General features: G+C 34.4%; 1 protein-coding gene across 6 annotated transcripts in view; it reads right to left on the reverse strand.

Moving 5' to 3' along the window:
- Positions 1 to 17,625, reverse strand: part of LOC118737160 (elongation of very long chain fatty acids protein AAEL008004) — a 157,768-nt gene that overhangs the window by 76,474 nt on the left and 63,669 nt on the right. For 2 of the 6 annotated variants that reach the window (XM_036467496.1, XM_036467495.1), the window contains exon 1: positions 8,442 to 9,056. The exons of 1 other annotated variant lie outside the window; for it this stretch is intronic. The gene's annotated coding sequence lies outside the window, so the exon portion shown is untranslated. Of the gene's footprint in view, positions 1 to 8,441; positions 9,057 to 17,625 lie in introns of those variants that run through there. 3 more of the 6 variants (XM_036467490.1, XM_036467489.1, XM_036467491.1) reach the window with 3 other exon arrangements.

Here is a 17,625-nt window from a genome sequence, read left to right on the forward strand (position 1 = left end):
TTTTGGGTCACCCTAATGTCAAAATGTTAAAATGAGAAAAAATGTTTAGTAAAAAACGTAAAAACATATCCGCGAAAAAAAGTGTTGAAAGCAGTTATTCTCAAGTAAGTATATACAGACATATATGTATGTACGTACAAAAACTCGTTGAAAAATCATTTGAAGTTTAAGGCAAACGGAAGTGCATGTCATACGCGCATATGGATAGGCAAATATGAATGTATGTCCAAATGCTTGTAATCTACATATACATATATACATATGTACATGCATACATGTATACTCACCTAATCCTACAAATGTGAACATAAGGCCTGGAAAGCATTACCAAGTATGCGCATAGAAATACTTTCGTTTATTGCGGCAGGCCTCGCAGGTGCGGAACTTTTGCTTCTGCCTCTCGCCTAATTCCTATCATTCTCTCACTGACTTTTAATACAGCTATTAGTACAAATGATTTTAATCATTTATTGTACACTTTTGTGTACTCGATCACTAGCGCAAACGATATACTTATGCAAGTTTTGTATATACCCAGTGGGAAAATGGAATGGACAGGCATGTCCTAGTAAGCTAATGTGTCGCGTTGCGAAAAACATTTGATATCATATTGAGAAATACATTTTTCTCAAACGTTTGAAACTGTGTTTGCTTGGTACAAATACTGCGAACGTTGGGAAACTAAAGTTGTTTATTAGCGTAGAATTTTGGTTGGTAATAGCAAAAAAAATGGTTCATTGTGCTCTAAAAACAAACTGTATGAAAGATGACAATTGTTGGTCAATATCTTAGGCTCGCCCAAGTCCATCAAAGTTCAAGTTCTAAACAATTTTTTTTCTGAGCTTACTTCGATTCTAAAAAAAAAATACCAAATTATGGACTTATACTTTTGAAGATAATTGCAATTTCAGTAAAATAAATTTTTTAAGTAATGTATTTATTAATTTTTATTTTTTGAGCACATTGAACTTTGATGGACTTAGTGGTCAAGCCTAAGCGGATTTTCGGCCCACGCTATTGTTTATGAATTCGTTTTCAGTTCAATAATTAAATGGGATATTGAAGGTAAAGGTTTTCGGAATTTACCAAAAAAAAAAAGAAGTTTAATAATACCTAATATTTTTTTGTTTCTATGCTAACGTATCCCTTACCTACTTATCATTTTCTAAAACACTTTTTAAAGCCTCATTTTAGATTTGTCCTTCCGAAGAAGATACTCACGGAGCCATGTTGCCATATTCACAGTTTTAACTGTAAACCATTTTATAGATAAGCCTATAGATTTTTTTTTTAATTACCTCCTGTACAAATTACAGCTTTGTCAAAATTTCACTTTTGATAGAATAAATTAAATTATTTCTCTTGTTTTTTTTAATAGTAAATTTTTAAGTTAAAAAGAGTCGTTGGAGGTGCCGCGATTCTTTTGTTTTAATAATAAAAGGACAGCTGCATTCCAATAAAATAGTTAAATAACCTTAACATTTAAACATTTCTTCGGGTTTTGGAGTTTACAGTTTTTTTTTTTGTTGAAAGTTCAGTCTTATCTTGGAATTCACAGTGCTTTGAAAATAAAATCTGCCAACACTGATAAGGTTCTAACTTTGCAATGTTGACCTTGTTTCTGGTCAAATAATTTTCGCCGTTGCATTATTGTGGGGAAAAACGCGAACTGTTTGCTTTCAAATTAGGTCTGTCATTTTGAACGCACAAACCTTTTACCGAAGCCATAAGTTTATTATTTATTGGTACCTGAAAATGCTTAGAAAATACTTTTTCAAAATTTTTCAACCATACTCGAAATATGTGCTATGCCCTACCGGAATTGCCAAATTAAAGGCATATTCCAAAGCATCCCAGTGGCAAAATGTAATGTATAGTAATCGGAAAAAATAATCAGTAAAACAACCCTTTTCATATTCGAAAATGTATTTTTTCTCGGGGCGATATCCTAGGAAAAGTGGGGCATTCAATTTTGCATTACCTAGTATCGAGAAATAAATGTGTTTTAATATGAAATTTTTTGAACCTTTTGAATACATTAGAATGCTGATTACATAATTAGCAGTAATATTATCGAGAACTCATAAGAAATTCATTAAATTATTTATCATATTTTGTTTGTATCACAGTTCATTAGTCCTTTTAAATCACTCTCAAAGCGGAGAGAGAGGTACTTAAAAATATACTTAGCTCGTAAAACTTCACGGAATTCTCTTTTGCACTCTCTCTTAGTGCATAGAAGTATGCATATGTACAAAATACATATGTATATTCATAAATATATGTATGTATAGGTGCGTACATTTCAACGTATTGAGATGCGAGCAAGGATTCCTGAAGCGAAGATTTTTCTAACTTTGCGAATATTTACATACATACATACTAGCATAGATTTATATGAAAGTCAACGAAATCAATATAAACATACATATATCGATTATTTGGCGCTTTATAAGTTGTGCTAACTGCTCATATTAAGTATTATATCATGCTATCAATACTGTTGCACCTAACGAAGTAAACATAGACAAATGATAAGTGCCGGTGCAGTGTTTGTTATCAATAGAAATGGAAGTAATCAGTACTTATATACGTAGATTTGAATTTGCTACGATTCTTTTGTTTTTTGGTATCTACCCAACAAGAATTGTGTGATGGAAACTAACACATTCTCATTTACCTTACTAACACATATACAAATTTTGCGTTGGTTAAAAAGAGTCGGAGGAAGACGGAACACAAATGTTTACATCAGATTTTTCACACTGCCCTTTAGAGTTTGATAGAAACTTGTAGGTAGCCAGTGACAGAAATCTCTATCAGCCTTGCCACTCAAATGATTTGTCAAATGATAGTCACTGTTCTTGCAGGGTATATATGTGTATAATCTATATACATACATATATAATACGTGAAGGAATTTTTGGTTCAGGATAAAAGATCTGCACCGCTCGTTCGATTTTCACAAATGGGGTGTCAAACTAATGCGAATGTGCAAACTGGTTTTATTTTTTCGAACAGAGTTGCCACCTATAGAACAATTGAATTAAAACTATTTAATAAGCAATGCCATCATAACCGCACCGTTCGTTCGATTTTCCAAAACAAACAAAGGGCTTGGACTGCAGATATGCGATAAGGTTTTACTTTTTCGAAAAGAGTTGCCACCTTTTATAAAAATATATTCAAATTATTAAAAAAATAAATCAATTATTACAAAATGGGTATCAATCGAAATGGTTTCAAAAAGCTTTGCTTCTGAGCTTAACTACAGGAGGGTTGCCACCTGTTTAAAAAATGAAATTCAATTTGAATTAAGGGAATTAGTTTGGAGAAATATGTTTCAACGTATGGGTGTCAAACGAAAGGAGGTTTAGAAGGTCGTAGTACGAAATTATTTTAAAGAGGGTTGCCACCTGCTTGAAATGTCGAATTTAGTTAACTTATCTGCAAGATATATGAAATGTCAAAATATGGATGTCAAACAAAAGAGTGTTAAGCAGTCCTTAGCTAGGACACTAAGAATATTTTTGTGGTGTTGGAAGAGGGTTGGCACCTGTTTAAAAAATTAATTCAAATTATTAAGTAAGTTAAATGAATTACAAAAATGTGGGTATCAATCGAATGGGATTTGAAAAATCTTTATTTCCGAACTATAATTAGCGAGGTTACCACATGTTTCAAAAACAAAACTCAACTTCATTCATCAGTTAATTAAAATATGGATCGCCATTTCAGATTACTTTTGAAGAGGGTTGCCATCTGTTAAAAAAGTCAAATTTAATTAAGTTTTACGCAAGTTATTTGAAATGTGAAGCAAAAGAGTGTTAAGAAAACTCGAGTTAGTACATCTAGAATATTTGCAGATGTTTGCCATATGTTTATACAGTGACATTCCAATTATTTTATAACTTGAATGAATTATTAAAAGACGGGTTTCATCGAAACGGGTTTAAAGAGGCTTTATTTCTGAAATTTGTTTAGGAAGGTTGCCACCTGTTTAGAAAATCCAACTCACCTTAACTTAAAGCAATTACCAATTCAAATATGTTTTAAAATTTGGGCGTATATATTGGCGTCAAAGAAAAGAGTTAGTTATTTGTTAGAACCTGAAAATTCAAATTATTTAAAAAGTTAAATGAATTAATAAAATGTGGGTGTTAGTAATAATGCAGTTGTGAAATATATTTAGGAGGATTGCCACGTATTTTATTTAATATTATTATTATTTAATAAGTTAAATGAATTTTTAAAGGATGGATATCAATCGAAATGGGTTTGAAAAGGCTTTCAGGTAGATTCTGCAATTTACTTCCGAGTAATTTTAAATCAAAATCGCTTGGAATTGAAATTAAGCTTTGTAGAAGTTCACTCGGAGATAAAATGTATAACCTGCCTAATTATTTCCGAAATATGCGAAGTCAAAATGAAGACCCTTAGCCTGTAGATGTGCGATGAAGTTTTATTTTTTGAAATTAGAAACCTTCTATCGGTACAGGGTGATTTAAAATTTGATAATATTAAAAACCGACTATGCGAAACGGTGAGAACATTTGGAATAGCTTGTAGGTTTTTGAAATTCTAGCTTGGGCATTTTAACGCCGTGCGGGTTCACTAGTTTAATATAAAACACTAAAAAAAATATTTCGGTTTTTGTTATACACATGCAAGTACATATAAGTTTTACTTTTACGAAAGTAAATTCTTAAGTTGTACGAAATCTGCAATGCAAAATGCAAAAATATATACATACATAGATACATATGTATGTAGTCACGTTTATTGCCTTACAGGTGATTTATTATTTTCGGACAAATCATATGTGATTGTAGACAACGAAAAATATAGAAAAAATATGGTTTTATTGCAGGTAGCCCGTGTACAAACATATCTACACACATAAATATGTATTTATGTATGTACTTTGCTATTTGACGTTTACGTGCGAAAAACTCAATCACGATGACTAGGCATGTATTTTTGTCAATTTCTAGTTGCAATACGAATTTTTGTAATACATACATACATATTTTGAATGAGAACACATGTAGTACATTAAATATTGTCATTAGTAAGGACATTTTCCTGATTGTTTGCTACTGAGCACAACCAGAACAATCCACACGCAGACTGGGATACAACGCTCCTGGGCAGAGGATTGGAGAATCGCCAATCGACGAGGATAGAACCAATGGGCCATATCTGCCTCAGCGCCTTTCAGCGCACCTAGAGCAGATGGCATTTTCCCAGCTCATCTTCAAAGGACTTCCCCGCTTTCTACCCTTCCTGATACCACTTTTCAGAGCATGTTCCGCGTGGGCGTCCCTTCCACTACAATGGTACGAAGTGACGGTCCGCTACATCTCCAAGGTGGGGGAAAACCAGCAGGCCAACCAAAGTCATACCGAGCCATTAGTCTCACGTCCTTCCTACTAAAAACAATGAAAAGAATCGTAGATAGGCATATCAGAGATAGTTTCCTTACCAGGAACCCTTTGCACAGACACCAATATGCCTATCTTCCAGGAAGATCTACTATCCACGCTCAGATTCAGATTCTAACAAGGAGAATTGAAAAGTCCCTGGAGGAAAAAGAGGTGGCGGTGGGTTGTTTCTTGGATGTGGAGGGCGCTTTCGATAACACGGAGCACACAATTGCGTCCGCCGCAGAGGGGTTGATCAAACCACATGTCGCTGGATAGAAAACGTCCTTAAATTCAGAACCATTACATTCACTCTAGGACAGGAAAGGGTCAGATTCTTAACTACGAAAGTTTGCCCGCAGGGGGGAGTGATCTCCCCTCTGCCATGGTCCATCGTAGTAGATGAACTCCTCTGCCTTCTTAGCGAAAAAGGCTTCGGCGTTCAGGGCTATGCGGATGGCATTGTCATCCTAATCACAGGTAGGATCGAAGATACGATCTCTAACCTCCCACTGAATGCTATGAAGATAGTTGCCAATTGGTGTAGTAAAAATGGGTTAAACGTTAACCCGAAGAAGACCAGCATAGTTATTTTCTTCAGGAAAAGGAAAAGGGACAAATTAGTAGAACCATTCCTTCAATTTAAAAAGATACACTTCTCCAAAGATGTCAAATATCTAGGGGTTATCCTTGATGACAAGCTCTCATGGAATGCCTATCTAAGTAAAACTATTCAAAAACTCTATCTGAACCTGCCGGAAACTTATGGCACGGAACTGGTGCATCAGACCTAAACTGGCGAGGTGAATGTATGATGCCTTCTCCAAACCCATTCTCCCCTGTGCTGCACCCGTCTGGCGGAAGAAGGCGGAAGTTAAGTCCACACAGGCAAAGCTCAGCAAACTACAGAGACTGGAGGGCGTGGGCATCACTGGCACGATGAGAACATCACCAACGGTGACTCTCGAGGTTCTTCTTGATAGGAATAACTGGGACAACGAACGACCTAAACCCCGGAAGGACAGCCACATCTGGTATACTGACGGCTCAAAGACTGACCACGGCGTCGGAGCAGGAGTCTGCGGCATGTAATCCAGACTGCTCCTTTTCACCAGCATGGGGCAGGGTAACTCTGTCTTTCAGGCCGAACTTCACGCCATTGAACTTTGTCTGAGGCAGTATGTAGAAAGTGGGGCAACCAAAAAACACATCTACATACACTCGGAAAGCAGAGCGCCGCTCCTCGCTCTTAAAGCGTACGAGGTCACGTCAAGGCTGGTGTGAGACTGTCTTCAACTTTTAATTCTGACCGCCTCCGGGAACCGGATATACCTCATATGGGTACCGGGACACAATGCAGTCATAGGCAATGAAGTGGCAGATATTCTCGCCAGAAAAGGGGCAGCACAGGGATTCATAGGCCCAGGACCTTTTACCGGTCTGCCATGGAGCTCCGTTAGGCGGAACTACTGTATGTGGATGAAGAATGAAGCACAACATTACTGGACAAAGACGGAAGGTAACAGGCAGGCCAAGCCCATCATTCCGGATATATCAGCAAAGATAACCGAAAAACCCCTTCACCTCAGTAGGCATGAACATTCTTACAATTGTTACAGGCTTTCTTACTGGCCACTGTAGGGTAATGAAACACTTGTCAAACATAGGAGTTGTCAACTCTGACCAGTTTTGGTTGTGTAACGAAGAACAGGAACACCAGAGCACATTATGTGCCACTGTGAAGCTCCTACCAGGACCAGACTTCGCTTACTAGGATCACCTATGTGGATCAAAGATGACCTGTAGTTTAATAGAGGCTTGTTATAATAGATCGTTTCGGTCGCGGTAACTAGGTGACCCGCTCCCTCCTCTAAATCTAATCTAAGTGCATACATACCCTGCAGGGAAACCGCGGACTAGAGAATCCAAATTTCTAGTTCCGTACTAGATCTTATCGAATCAGTCCAATAGTAACTAGATCCCCACCAGTCCAAAATCAGCGAAATGTGGTACTTTTAAAAAACTATTGTATTTCACTTTTTCCACTAGAAATCTATATCTAAGGTGACAAATTTAGAACTGGTTCGAAACTAGAGAAAAAGGTATGCGAAACGAACTACATCTTATCTGTCGAATTTAGAACTAGTTCGGAAGTATCGAAAAAAGGATGCAGCGGGCTTGTGTACTGTACATAGATATGTGTTTAGCGGCTTTTTCGTTCGAATACGCTTCCATTCTGCACTTCGCAGATGCCTTTTCACAGCTTAGTAATACAAAACAAAAATTTGTGTTAACGTTTTAACATCTTGGGATCTCCTGGATTCTAACCAATAAGAGCACGCACCTCTGCACACTCAGCTATAGCCAAAGGTATGTAAACGTACATTTCTACGAAATTTTAATTTATTTCATCCATTTTCATTTATTTTGTTCATTTGGTTTTTTACTTAATTTAATTTTAAATTCTTTTATGCAAAAAAAAATTTATTTTATTTTATTTTTGTCTAATTAGTTTAGTTTGATTTTATTTTTTCATTACTTAATTTAATTTTATTTTAAATAAATTTATGGATTTTATTTTTTTTTTTTACTTTTATTTTATTTTATTTTACTTTATTCATTTATAATAATAATAATAATGGATTGATGCTTACACAATATGTTAGTGTTTGGCCGAACTTGTATTGTAATACAAATTTAATTTAATTTTATTTTTTGTTTTAATAATTTTTAATTATTTTCCTAATAAGTTGCATACATGCATATGACTAGCTGCGGATTTTGAATGTACTTATACATGTCACAATTATTTGTTACATACTTTTTAGTTAATTTTTAATTAGTGAGTATATTTGTTGTATTTATGCAAATATTTTATCACACTTTTCGGTGCCCTATGACACCACAACATCAAAGAATCGACTGATATTTTCTGTCATTTTATTGTCACTGTTCTTTTTGTATATGCCTCCTAGTTCTTAGAAAAAAATTAATCACTAAGTATTCAGTTTGCCTTACTTTGTACACGCCTTCCGCACACACGCGCCTTCGACACACGTTGGTTAGTATGTACTTATGTATGTATGTTGTACGTAGTCCTCCTCTCCAACAGCGGCTGCCACTTTCCACTTCCAAGTCTGACAGCTGCGCTGTTATTTGCTCTATGTACGCTGGTGGTTTGGGAGCCAAGATATTTACTATAAACGCTCGACTGAATATTTCATAACTGAAGTTTTTTTGCACTTTTACAGTTTATATTCGCACGCGAAAAAACCGAAGAAGCTAAAACCGAAAGCCGAAATAAACGAAACGAAATCGGCGATAGAGACTTTAATTCTAAAGAAAACTTAAATTCTACAAGAAAGGCGTTTTTTTGCTAAAAAAAACCAACTTGATAAATATATTTTTTATACACATATCGAGGTTACTTCGTTTTGGATATCGCTGCTATTTTTTACTTTTCTACTTATTTATCTATGTATATCCACCTTGGATTATGATTATTAATAAGAATATTGAGTTCACTAAAAAAAAATTTTAACACCGTACAGCGTAAGCTAGCTGGTAATTTGTTTTTTCGCGTGTGTATGTCACTTGGCCAGGCGCAACCCAAAGCAAAAATCTAACTGAAGTGTATACGTCTGATGGAGAGAACCTGAACCCGTCACCGTAATTTTGCCAGACGCGTTCACTTGAGTCGGCGTTGACGTCGCAGTCGGAATACCACGAAAGCAGCGAGACCTCCCAATATACGATGTACAACACCACTGCAAAGTGTATAGACAACGAGAGAGAGCACCAATGTTGGTCTAATCTCGCACACCAAACTAACACAAAAATTGGGAAACCTCAGTCGACTGCCGAATTTTCATGCATGAGCTATGGTGTGTGGTAGCTTATCCGGTTGCGGATCTAACTGAGGCATTTCAATTGGATAAAAAATAAAAGCGCAAACATACAGGTTAAGAGTAATAAAGAGTACAACGAAAGGCTGAATGTAGAGTGTTGTAGTGTTGCAGTGAGCCACAGTCTGCCACTATTAAAATGAATGGAAACTACTCTAAAAATAAGTGTACATATGCGACTTTTTTTTTTAAATTCTGAGAGAAAAAAGACATTTGAAATTCAAACAATCAAAAATCTACTATCTTCAGCCTTTGCACACTGCGCGTTTGGTGGGGGCGCATACAAATATTCTCACCATACTTATTACTTAATTTATCTTCTGTTTCTACCTTTTTCCGCTCGCATTGCAACAGAAGTATTTTATCTGCTCACTTATACTCACATATTCTTCTGGCAATTGTACTACCTAGCGCTGGAGACTACTTTAGTATGTACAGTGTTGGAAAACGACATATAATACGTGTAAAATGTCAAAAGAGTGTGTGATTTCTCTCAGTAATGCATCCCCACTCGATTTTGTTCTCTCTTAATAACTTAATATTTATGAGTAGGGTAAATACAAATATATCTACCTATGTATATGTATGTGTGGGTCTGTATTTTTTTCTTTAGGTATACAGGTACACACTAAATGTATTTGTGTGATTAAAGAAATAGCCTTTTAAGTTTTTTTTTAGTTTTACTAATAACTCGAAAATTTTTCAAGTTTAATGTAGGTTCAGAAAATTTAAGTTCTTTTAGAGTTTCAGTTATTGCTTTGAAAGTGAAAGTCATCATAAAAATATAGAAAGGCAGAACCGTTGTAAGCATTTTTGATGTTTTTCAGAATTATAATTATAAAATTTCTCACAAATATTCTTTTACATTTTCAATCAACCTATTAGAAAACCTTCTTTTTTTTAAATATAATAATAATAATAAAATCATGGCCGATGAATTGAAAAAAAGTTCTATCTTGCTTTGTTTTTTATCATGCTGAAAGTTATTTATTAAGTTTTATGTTTTCCTTGGAAAATATAAATTAATTTTATGCTCTAAAAGCTATGTTTTGCTTACCAAACAAAAACAAACTTTATCAGATAAAAGGATTATGCTGATTTATTCCTTATGCACGCAAAATTTCTAACTCAGTACTATTTGTTTAGTTGTTCGCACTATATATAACTGGGAGTCGATTATGTAACAATGTTTAGCTTTTACTTAGTATTAACCAGACATTGAGTAACCTCCTTTTTATTAAAAAAAGAAAACAGTTATTTTCGAAATTGATGCTCTTACTTACTAACAGGTTGACCATTTGTCATCGGATTTTTTGAAATCAGCCCTGGCTTGGGAAGAGTATTAATAGACCTTTAAAATGATGAATAACAATCTATCAGACTGTGCGATAAAAACCAAAAGATTCACGGAACAGTAAATGTTAGCACCCATGGACTATGGGCCAAACATAGTAAAACTGCGTTTTTAGCTTTTGTCTCTGGCATGAAAATTTTTTTTAATGAATTTGAAATTTAAAAATTAAGTGCAATGTAGGATAAAAATATGGGTACTAAATGAAAGAGACAATTCTCTAAAATTTACAAAAAATAATGTTGATTTGGCTCACAAGGACGAACAGGTATTAGAAATTCCCTTTTCACAAATTTTGTTTTCTTAAGCTAATAAAGTTAGATGAAATAATTTCTAGAATTTGATTGTTGCAAACTTCCAAAGTTTTCATCCGATTTCAAAAAATTTGAATTATCACGATTGATGATCCGGATACTCAAAAAATCCGGATAGATCTTCCCGCCCCATTTAAACACATGAACGATCTGGCACTTTGACGGGATTATAAAAGCATGTTCATGTACAATTTTTGGATGCAGTGTACTTGTACATCACACAAACTATTTGGCAAACTGGTAGCTGCAGTATTGTGTAATTGGCACAATTTTCTCTGTTCATGTTAGGTGAAGTGGATGTCATGTACTCGCGTACTCTTGGTTTTTCGGGATCTCTGTCAGCACATGAATTCTGCATTTGGCGCTCATTCATACATACATACCCATGTATACTTTATCCATTTCGTACGCATCGATGGGAGGGTTATCATGTTTGCATTTAATATTTTGCATGTGCATACATACACTTGTGGTCAGCTGATTAAGTCTAGTGACTAGTTTTGGTTATTTTTCTTTTGTTTATTTTATGTTTATATTTTTTGTATACAAGTCTAGCACTTTACTTAACGAGCGCCAAATAAATCCACATTTCAAACTTTGTACAAAAATTTTGATAATTTAATAAACTTTTACAAATGCTCCAAATATCTTACACTTTTTATTAAGAATTTTTAGAAAAAATTGTGGTATGCAGTTTTGTAGAACATTAAATTTTAGTAGGTCAAAGTGAAAATTTCAAGCACTAGAATATCGCGTTTATTTTGAGTATTTTTGTTTTTGGCTGACGGTGTTGTGCATTTTCTTCCATCCAAAGTATGCTCGACAATGTCGTTTGTATGGGAGAAATGCCTTCTAAAAGTTCTAAATAAAAAGTTTAAAATTTTTGGGTGCAATTGTTAAAGTTTGTTGAATTTTCATAATTTTTGTACGAAGTTTGAAATGTGGATTTATGTGGTGCTGGTTAGGTGAAGTGCTAAACTTTTATAAATAAACAAAAGAAAAATAACCAAACCTAGTCGAAATATCACTTGACTTAATCAGCTGACCAAAAGTGTACATACATACATATGTATGTGGGTATGTATGTACGTATGAACTTGTTGCTGTTGTTTTTATAAACAATTTTGTATGGTTTGCTATGCATATTTGTACCACTCTGCGGATGCATTACCTTTTCTCATAAAATTTTGCGCACCTATGTATGTACATATGTATGTATGCGCGGATGTATGTATGTACTGAAGTATATTAACTGTATATCCTTTTTTTTAGTTGATCGTTCTGTTTGTACAACGCATTCAATATGTATATATATATATATGTGCTTTAATAAATTATTATTTTTTTTTTTTGTGCGTTTGCGGTGTCTGAGTGTTTGCTTTTGCAGATGAACATTAAAGCAGACATATACATATATATGTATGTATATACATACCCATGGTCCTCCGCAATAACGACACAACTCATTAAACAAAACAACTCTTAAGGTATCCAATCCTTATCATGAGCCACTGAATAGTAGTAAGGGTTTTTTTTACTACTTTTGGTTTTGAGTTGTGTCGTTATTACAGAGTACCATCGATATATACAAGATATTACACTGGTACTATTATGTCAGCAAATGGGAGAGAATCTCGGAGAGATGCTGAGCACACGAGAGTCCGCCTTCGTATTGTATGCAGCGTTGCCATAAGTCAGGATTTATCTTGAAAATGAAGATTTTTTGGGGTTGTTTTTTATTAAAAATCTTCAAAAAAATATTTTTTAAAAAGCTAAATTTTACACTGAAAATATCTTCATGATGTGAGACTTTTAAAGTTAAATTTAAAATTCTTAACTTATTTATATTATCCTTGCTACATCATTGTAAGCCGCAAAGGAAGCAAGAAGAAAAATGAAATACGAAATCCCCTACAATATTATCTGCATTCTTCTCTCGCACAGTCAAAAACATATCGATGGCTGAGTGGAAGATCGACCTATCTCGGCAGCCAGTTCGAAAACGTTCTATCTCAAAAAACTTTTCAAGAACGCCCTATTTCAGAACTCATTTCAAAAAGGCCCTATCTCAGCTGCCGATTCAAAAACGCCCTATATCAGCATATTTTCAATACATTATGAAGTGAGATATAGCGTTTTTGAACCGAATATTGAGAAATGGTGTTTTTCAATTAAATTCTGAAATAGGGCGTTCTTGAAAAGTTTTTTGAGGTAGAGCGTTTTCGAACTGGCTGCCGAGATAGGTCGATCTTCCACTCAGCCATCGATACTCTAGTGCAGAGCTAGAGAATGGAGGAAAAGAACAAACGGTCTTTTGTATCCCCTTTAGTTCAAATAACAACAAGGGAAATTTTCAAGTAAACTGCCATTTAAGAAACATTTTCTGATGGGTCTACATGGATAAATGTATAACGAGAAAAAGGAGGAGCGGTAAGCTTTATAAAATAACGTCCATGTAAAAATATCAATAAAAATTCGAATTAAAAAGCTCAAAATTATTATGGAACTGTGTAAACTGTGCTACAAATTTTGTGACGAAGCGCGGCATTTTAAGTTTAAATTGTTATAAAAAGGACTTTATAATTTGAAATGGGTAATTTTTTAAACCAACATAATAAAGGCTATTTATAGCCGTAAAGCCAATATCGAATTTTGTGTTTATTTTAAGGTATTTTTAAATTAAGATTTTTTGGGATCAAAAAGATTTTTGTTTAACTTTAAAATCTTATTTTGAAGATTTTTTTTGGAAAAAACTAAGACTCTTAGGGGACTTTCTCTGGCAACACTGATTGTATGTTCTTGTGTTTTGTATTTGTTTCTGCTGGGTTTTACTGGCGGATATGTTGTTGACAATCAGCAAAGCGGTCATAAGGAGAGGAAGAAGCCGACAACAGTTTTGTAAATACATATATACATATCGTCGATGTTTTTGCAAATCCGCCCATCGCCCATTGCAAAACCGCGTATCTTACGGCACTCGAGTTTTACAGGGGAGCGAAAAAACGGTTTATTCTTTGAAGGCCTTGCCTTGATAGGCGGTATTTTCTCTAGCTATTATTTTACAATTTTTTTTTTTTTAATAACAAATTAACGATTTTTATGCATAAATATCGATGCCTGGAGTTCAGGGTTACCAAATTTCATTTTTTAACAAAGGCGATTTAGAATTTTGCAAAAACATCGATGATGTGAATGTACATAGATGCACATACCTGGCTAAACAACACGCCCAGGCAATAATCAGGTTTTGAGTGTTTATTGGTTAATCGATTATTAATCGATTAATTGTAAAATAATCGTAAAAATATTTTCAAGAAATATAAATTCTGTAGTTGTCTAAAACCCATCCATCGAACATTATTTTTTGCTAGTTGGTTAAAAAAAAAAATATTTCAATGAATTCTTAGAATTGGCTTCAGTAATAAAGTTCTTGCAAAATGAAATAATGTCCGGGTAGCGAGTCATTACTAGAATCAGTACAAAATGAGTTCGGTCTGTGGGCCCCTCATAAATATCTTGTACACAAACGAAGGCGAAAAGATGATGATTTGGGTACCCGCAAAAAGAAAACGGGGTTTTTTTTTTTAATTACCAAGTCCATTGCAATCATTTGCGATTAATTTTTTTGGCTTATGATTAATCATATGATTAATTAATCGATTACACTGGTCTACAAGGGTTTTGCGAATAAGACGGGACCTGGTGTTTCCGAACGGATTTTTCGTGCTGAACACGAATCTGGGGTCCAAAACTTCCCATCACGTCACGTTTTCGAGTTTTTAGGGGTTTCAACCCCTAAAAACAGCGTTTTTGGCCATTTTTGAAAAATTGTAGAGCTGAACCCTGACGTGCTACAAACTTTGTATATGTCAGAAATTAAAGGCTAAATCGTGCCCTTTCGAATGAGCCCTATGCCGAATTAATCGCATGCACCCTTAAATCAGGGGGTGTATTTGTGTCTAGGAGTCCAATTTTTATATCCACCATATTCGACCCGTCATCTTAAATTTTTAAAATCTAACTGCAGATTCGTAATCAGCGACTTTTAATATAGTTAAAACCTTGGCATTATTAATTTTCTATGATCGTTTAAGATTAAATTCTTTCTGTGATCAATTTTTCCTGCACCCCTAAACACAAATACACCCCCTGCTTTAAGGGTGCACGCGATCAATTCGGCATAGGGCTCATTCGAAAGGGCACGGTTTAGCCTTTAATTTCTGATATATGCAAAATTTGTACCACGTCAGGGTTCAGCTCTATAATTTTTCGAAAATGGCCAAAAACGCTGTTTTTAGGGGTTTCAACCCCTTTTTTTCTCGAAAACGTGACGTGATGGGACATTTTTGACCCCGGATTCGTGTTCAGCACGAAAAATCTGTTCAGAAACACCAGGTCCCGTCTTATTCGCAGAAAAAAAGTTGAAATTTGTAGACCAGTGTTATTTTTGTTAGCCATCCCTACATGCAACGTCAAAACTCCAGTATGTGTGGGTGAAATTATGCCCTTTTTTCCAAAAAAATATTTTTCTGCGGTTTTTGAGGTTTGCGGTTTGATATCGGATTTTGAATTTCGACAATTTGTGTAGACATAAATACAAACATACTTACATACGTATGGATATAATTATTCCCTTACCTGAAATTAAAGAAAAATATCTATGTATTAGAAACAATTAGGCATAAGTATTTACTTGCACAAAAAAAACTACATAAATAAATACATACATATTTACTAAATAAATACTTCGTTTAGTTGAATTAATTGATTTTCTATTGCAATGCTATGCATTTGAATTTTATGTGTTGTGACCCAAAGTTTCTATAGACAGGCTTTCCAAGTATGTAGGTATGTACCTGTGTAAATATGTACATACATAACTACATATATTCATAGGGTGTTCCAAAACATGATTAGTTCAAAAAATTATTTAAAAAAATCCAGTGCAATGTAGAATAAAAATAAGGATACCACAAATAAAAGAACAACTTCTGTAGAATTAAAAAATGACTACTTTTTGGTGCACAAAGTCGAATGGCTATGGAAAGGTTATTTTTTTTTGTCTTTGAATATCCTTGAAAATTTACTATATTTCTTTTTGAAAAAAAATATATATCTATATTTTAAGGACTCACATACACATGACTACAATCTCGAAATTCGTCCTGCTAACTTCGCCCCTGCAAACCAAAAAATTTTTTTTTCTAATTCTACGGAGTTTTATCTTTCAGTCGGTACTCATTATATATGTTATAAATACACTGATTTTTTAAATATGTTTTTTTTCAAATTAATCATATTTTTAAATTTTCAAAGTTTTTCAACAAAAAAATTCTGAAGTCAGAGTGAAAACCTAAAAACGCAGTTTTACTATATTCGGCCCATAGACTCGTAAGTATATTGATTGCTTCGTGTGTTTTGAAAATTTTTTTTTTTTGTCGCACGGTGTTATTAACTGCACATAAATGTGCATTTGAAAAGTTGGTCAAAAATTATAAAAATGAAAAAAAAAATATCAAAATTTCAAACTATTTATGCAGAGTTTTTAGAAAAATTTTAGGTTGCAGTTTTATAGCGCACTGAATTATAATAGGATAAAGTGCCAGCTTCAAGTGGCTAAGAATATCTTTGATAAATGATTAAACTTCAATACGAATAACTTTCCTTCTACACTCATGCGCCTCTTTTTTTATACCCGAGCGCACTTGGGCACAAGGGTATTATAACTTTGTTCACATAACGGTTGTTTGTAACAGGCAAAACGAATCGAGATAGATATAGACAAATGTATACATAAATGATCAGAATGAAAAGAGAAATCGATTAAGCGGTGACTGTCTGTCCGTCCGTCCGTCCGTCTGTGCACACGATAACTCGAGTAAAAATTGAGATATCTTAACGAAACTTGGTACGTGGACTTCTTTTGGGCATAGGACGGATGGTATTGAAAATGGGCGAAATCGGACAATAACCACGCCTACATCCCATATAACGGTAATTTTCAGAAATACGAAAAGTGCGATATTTTAGTAACTACTGAAGATAATTCACTAAAAATTGATATTTACAATGAGTTTTAGACGAAAAATAAAAATATTAAAAAATTTTGGCAAATGGGCGTAGCCACGCCCACTTATGGTTACATGTGTGTATCTTGGTAACCGCTGCACCAATTTCTTCCAAACTTGGCACAGTTGTTGGTCCTGCTACAACATACCAAATGACCGAAAATTTTTAAAATCGGACAATAACCACGCCCACATCCCATATAACGGTAATTTTGAAAAATACGAAATCCTCGATAAATCAGTAAATATTAAAGCTAATTTATTCAAAATTGATGGTTGCAACAATTTTTTACCAAGAAATACGCTTATGATACAATTTTGGAAAATGGGCGTGGCACCGCCCACTTATGATCACATATATGTATCTCGCTAACCGTTCTAGCAATTTGAACCAAACTCGGTATGGTTATTGTGCTTGCCAGATAAAAGCAGAGCGTTGAAAATTATTGAAATCGGGCTAAAATAACGGCCGCTTCTCATATAACGGTATATTTCAGAAATGCTTGAAACTGCAATATTTCGAAATTTAAGGACGCTGATTTACTTAAAATTTATACACCCCGG

Source organism: Rhagoletis pomonella, unplaced genomic scaffold, assembly GCF_013731165.1.
Source record: "Rhagoletis pomonella isolate Grant_MI unplaced genomic scaffold, Rhpom_1.0 Rhpom_scaffold_00004, whole genome shotgun sequence".
Classification (NCBI taxonomy): Eukaryota; Metazoa; Arthropoda; class Insecta; order Diptera; family Tephritidae; genus Rhagoletis; species Rhagoletis pomonella.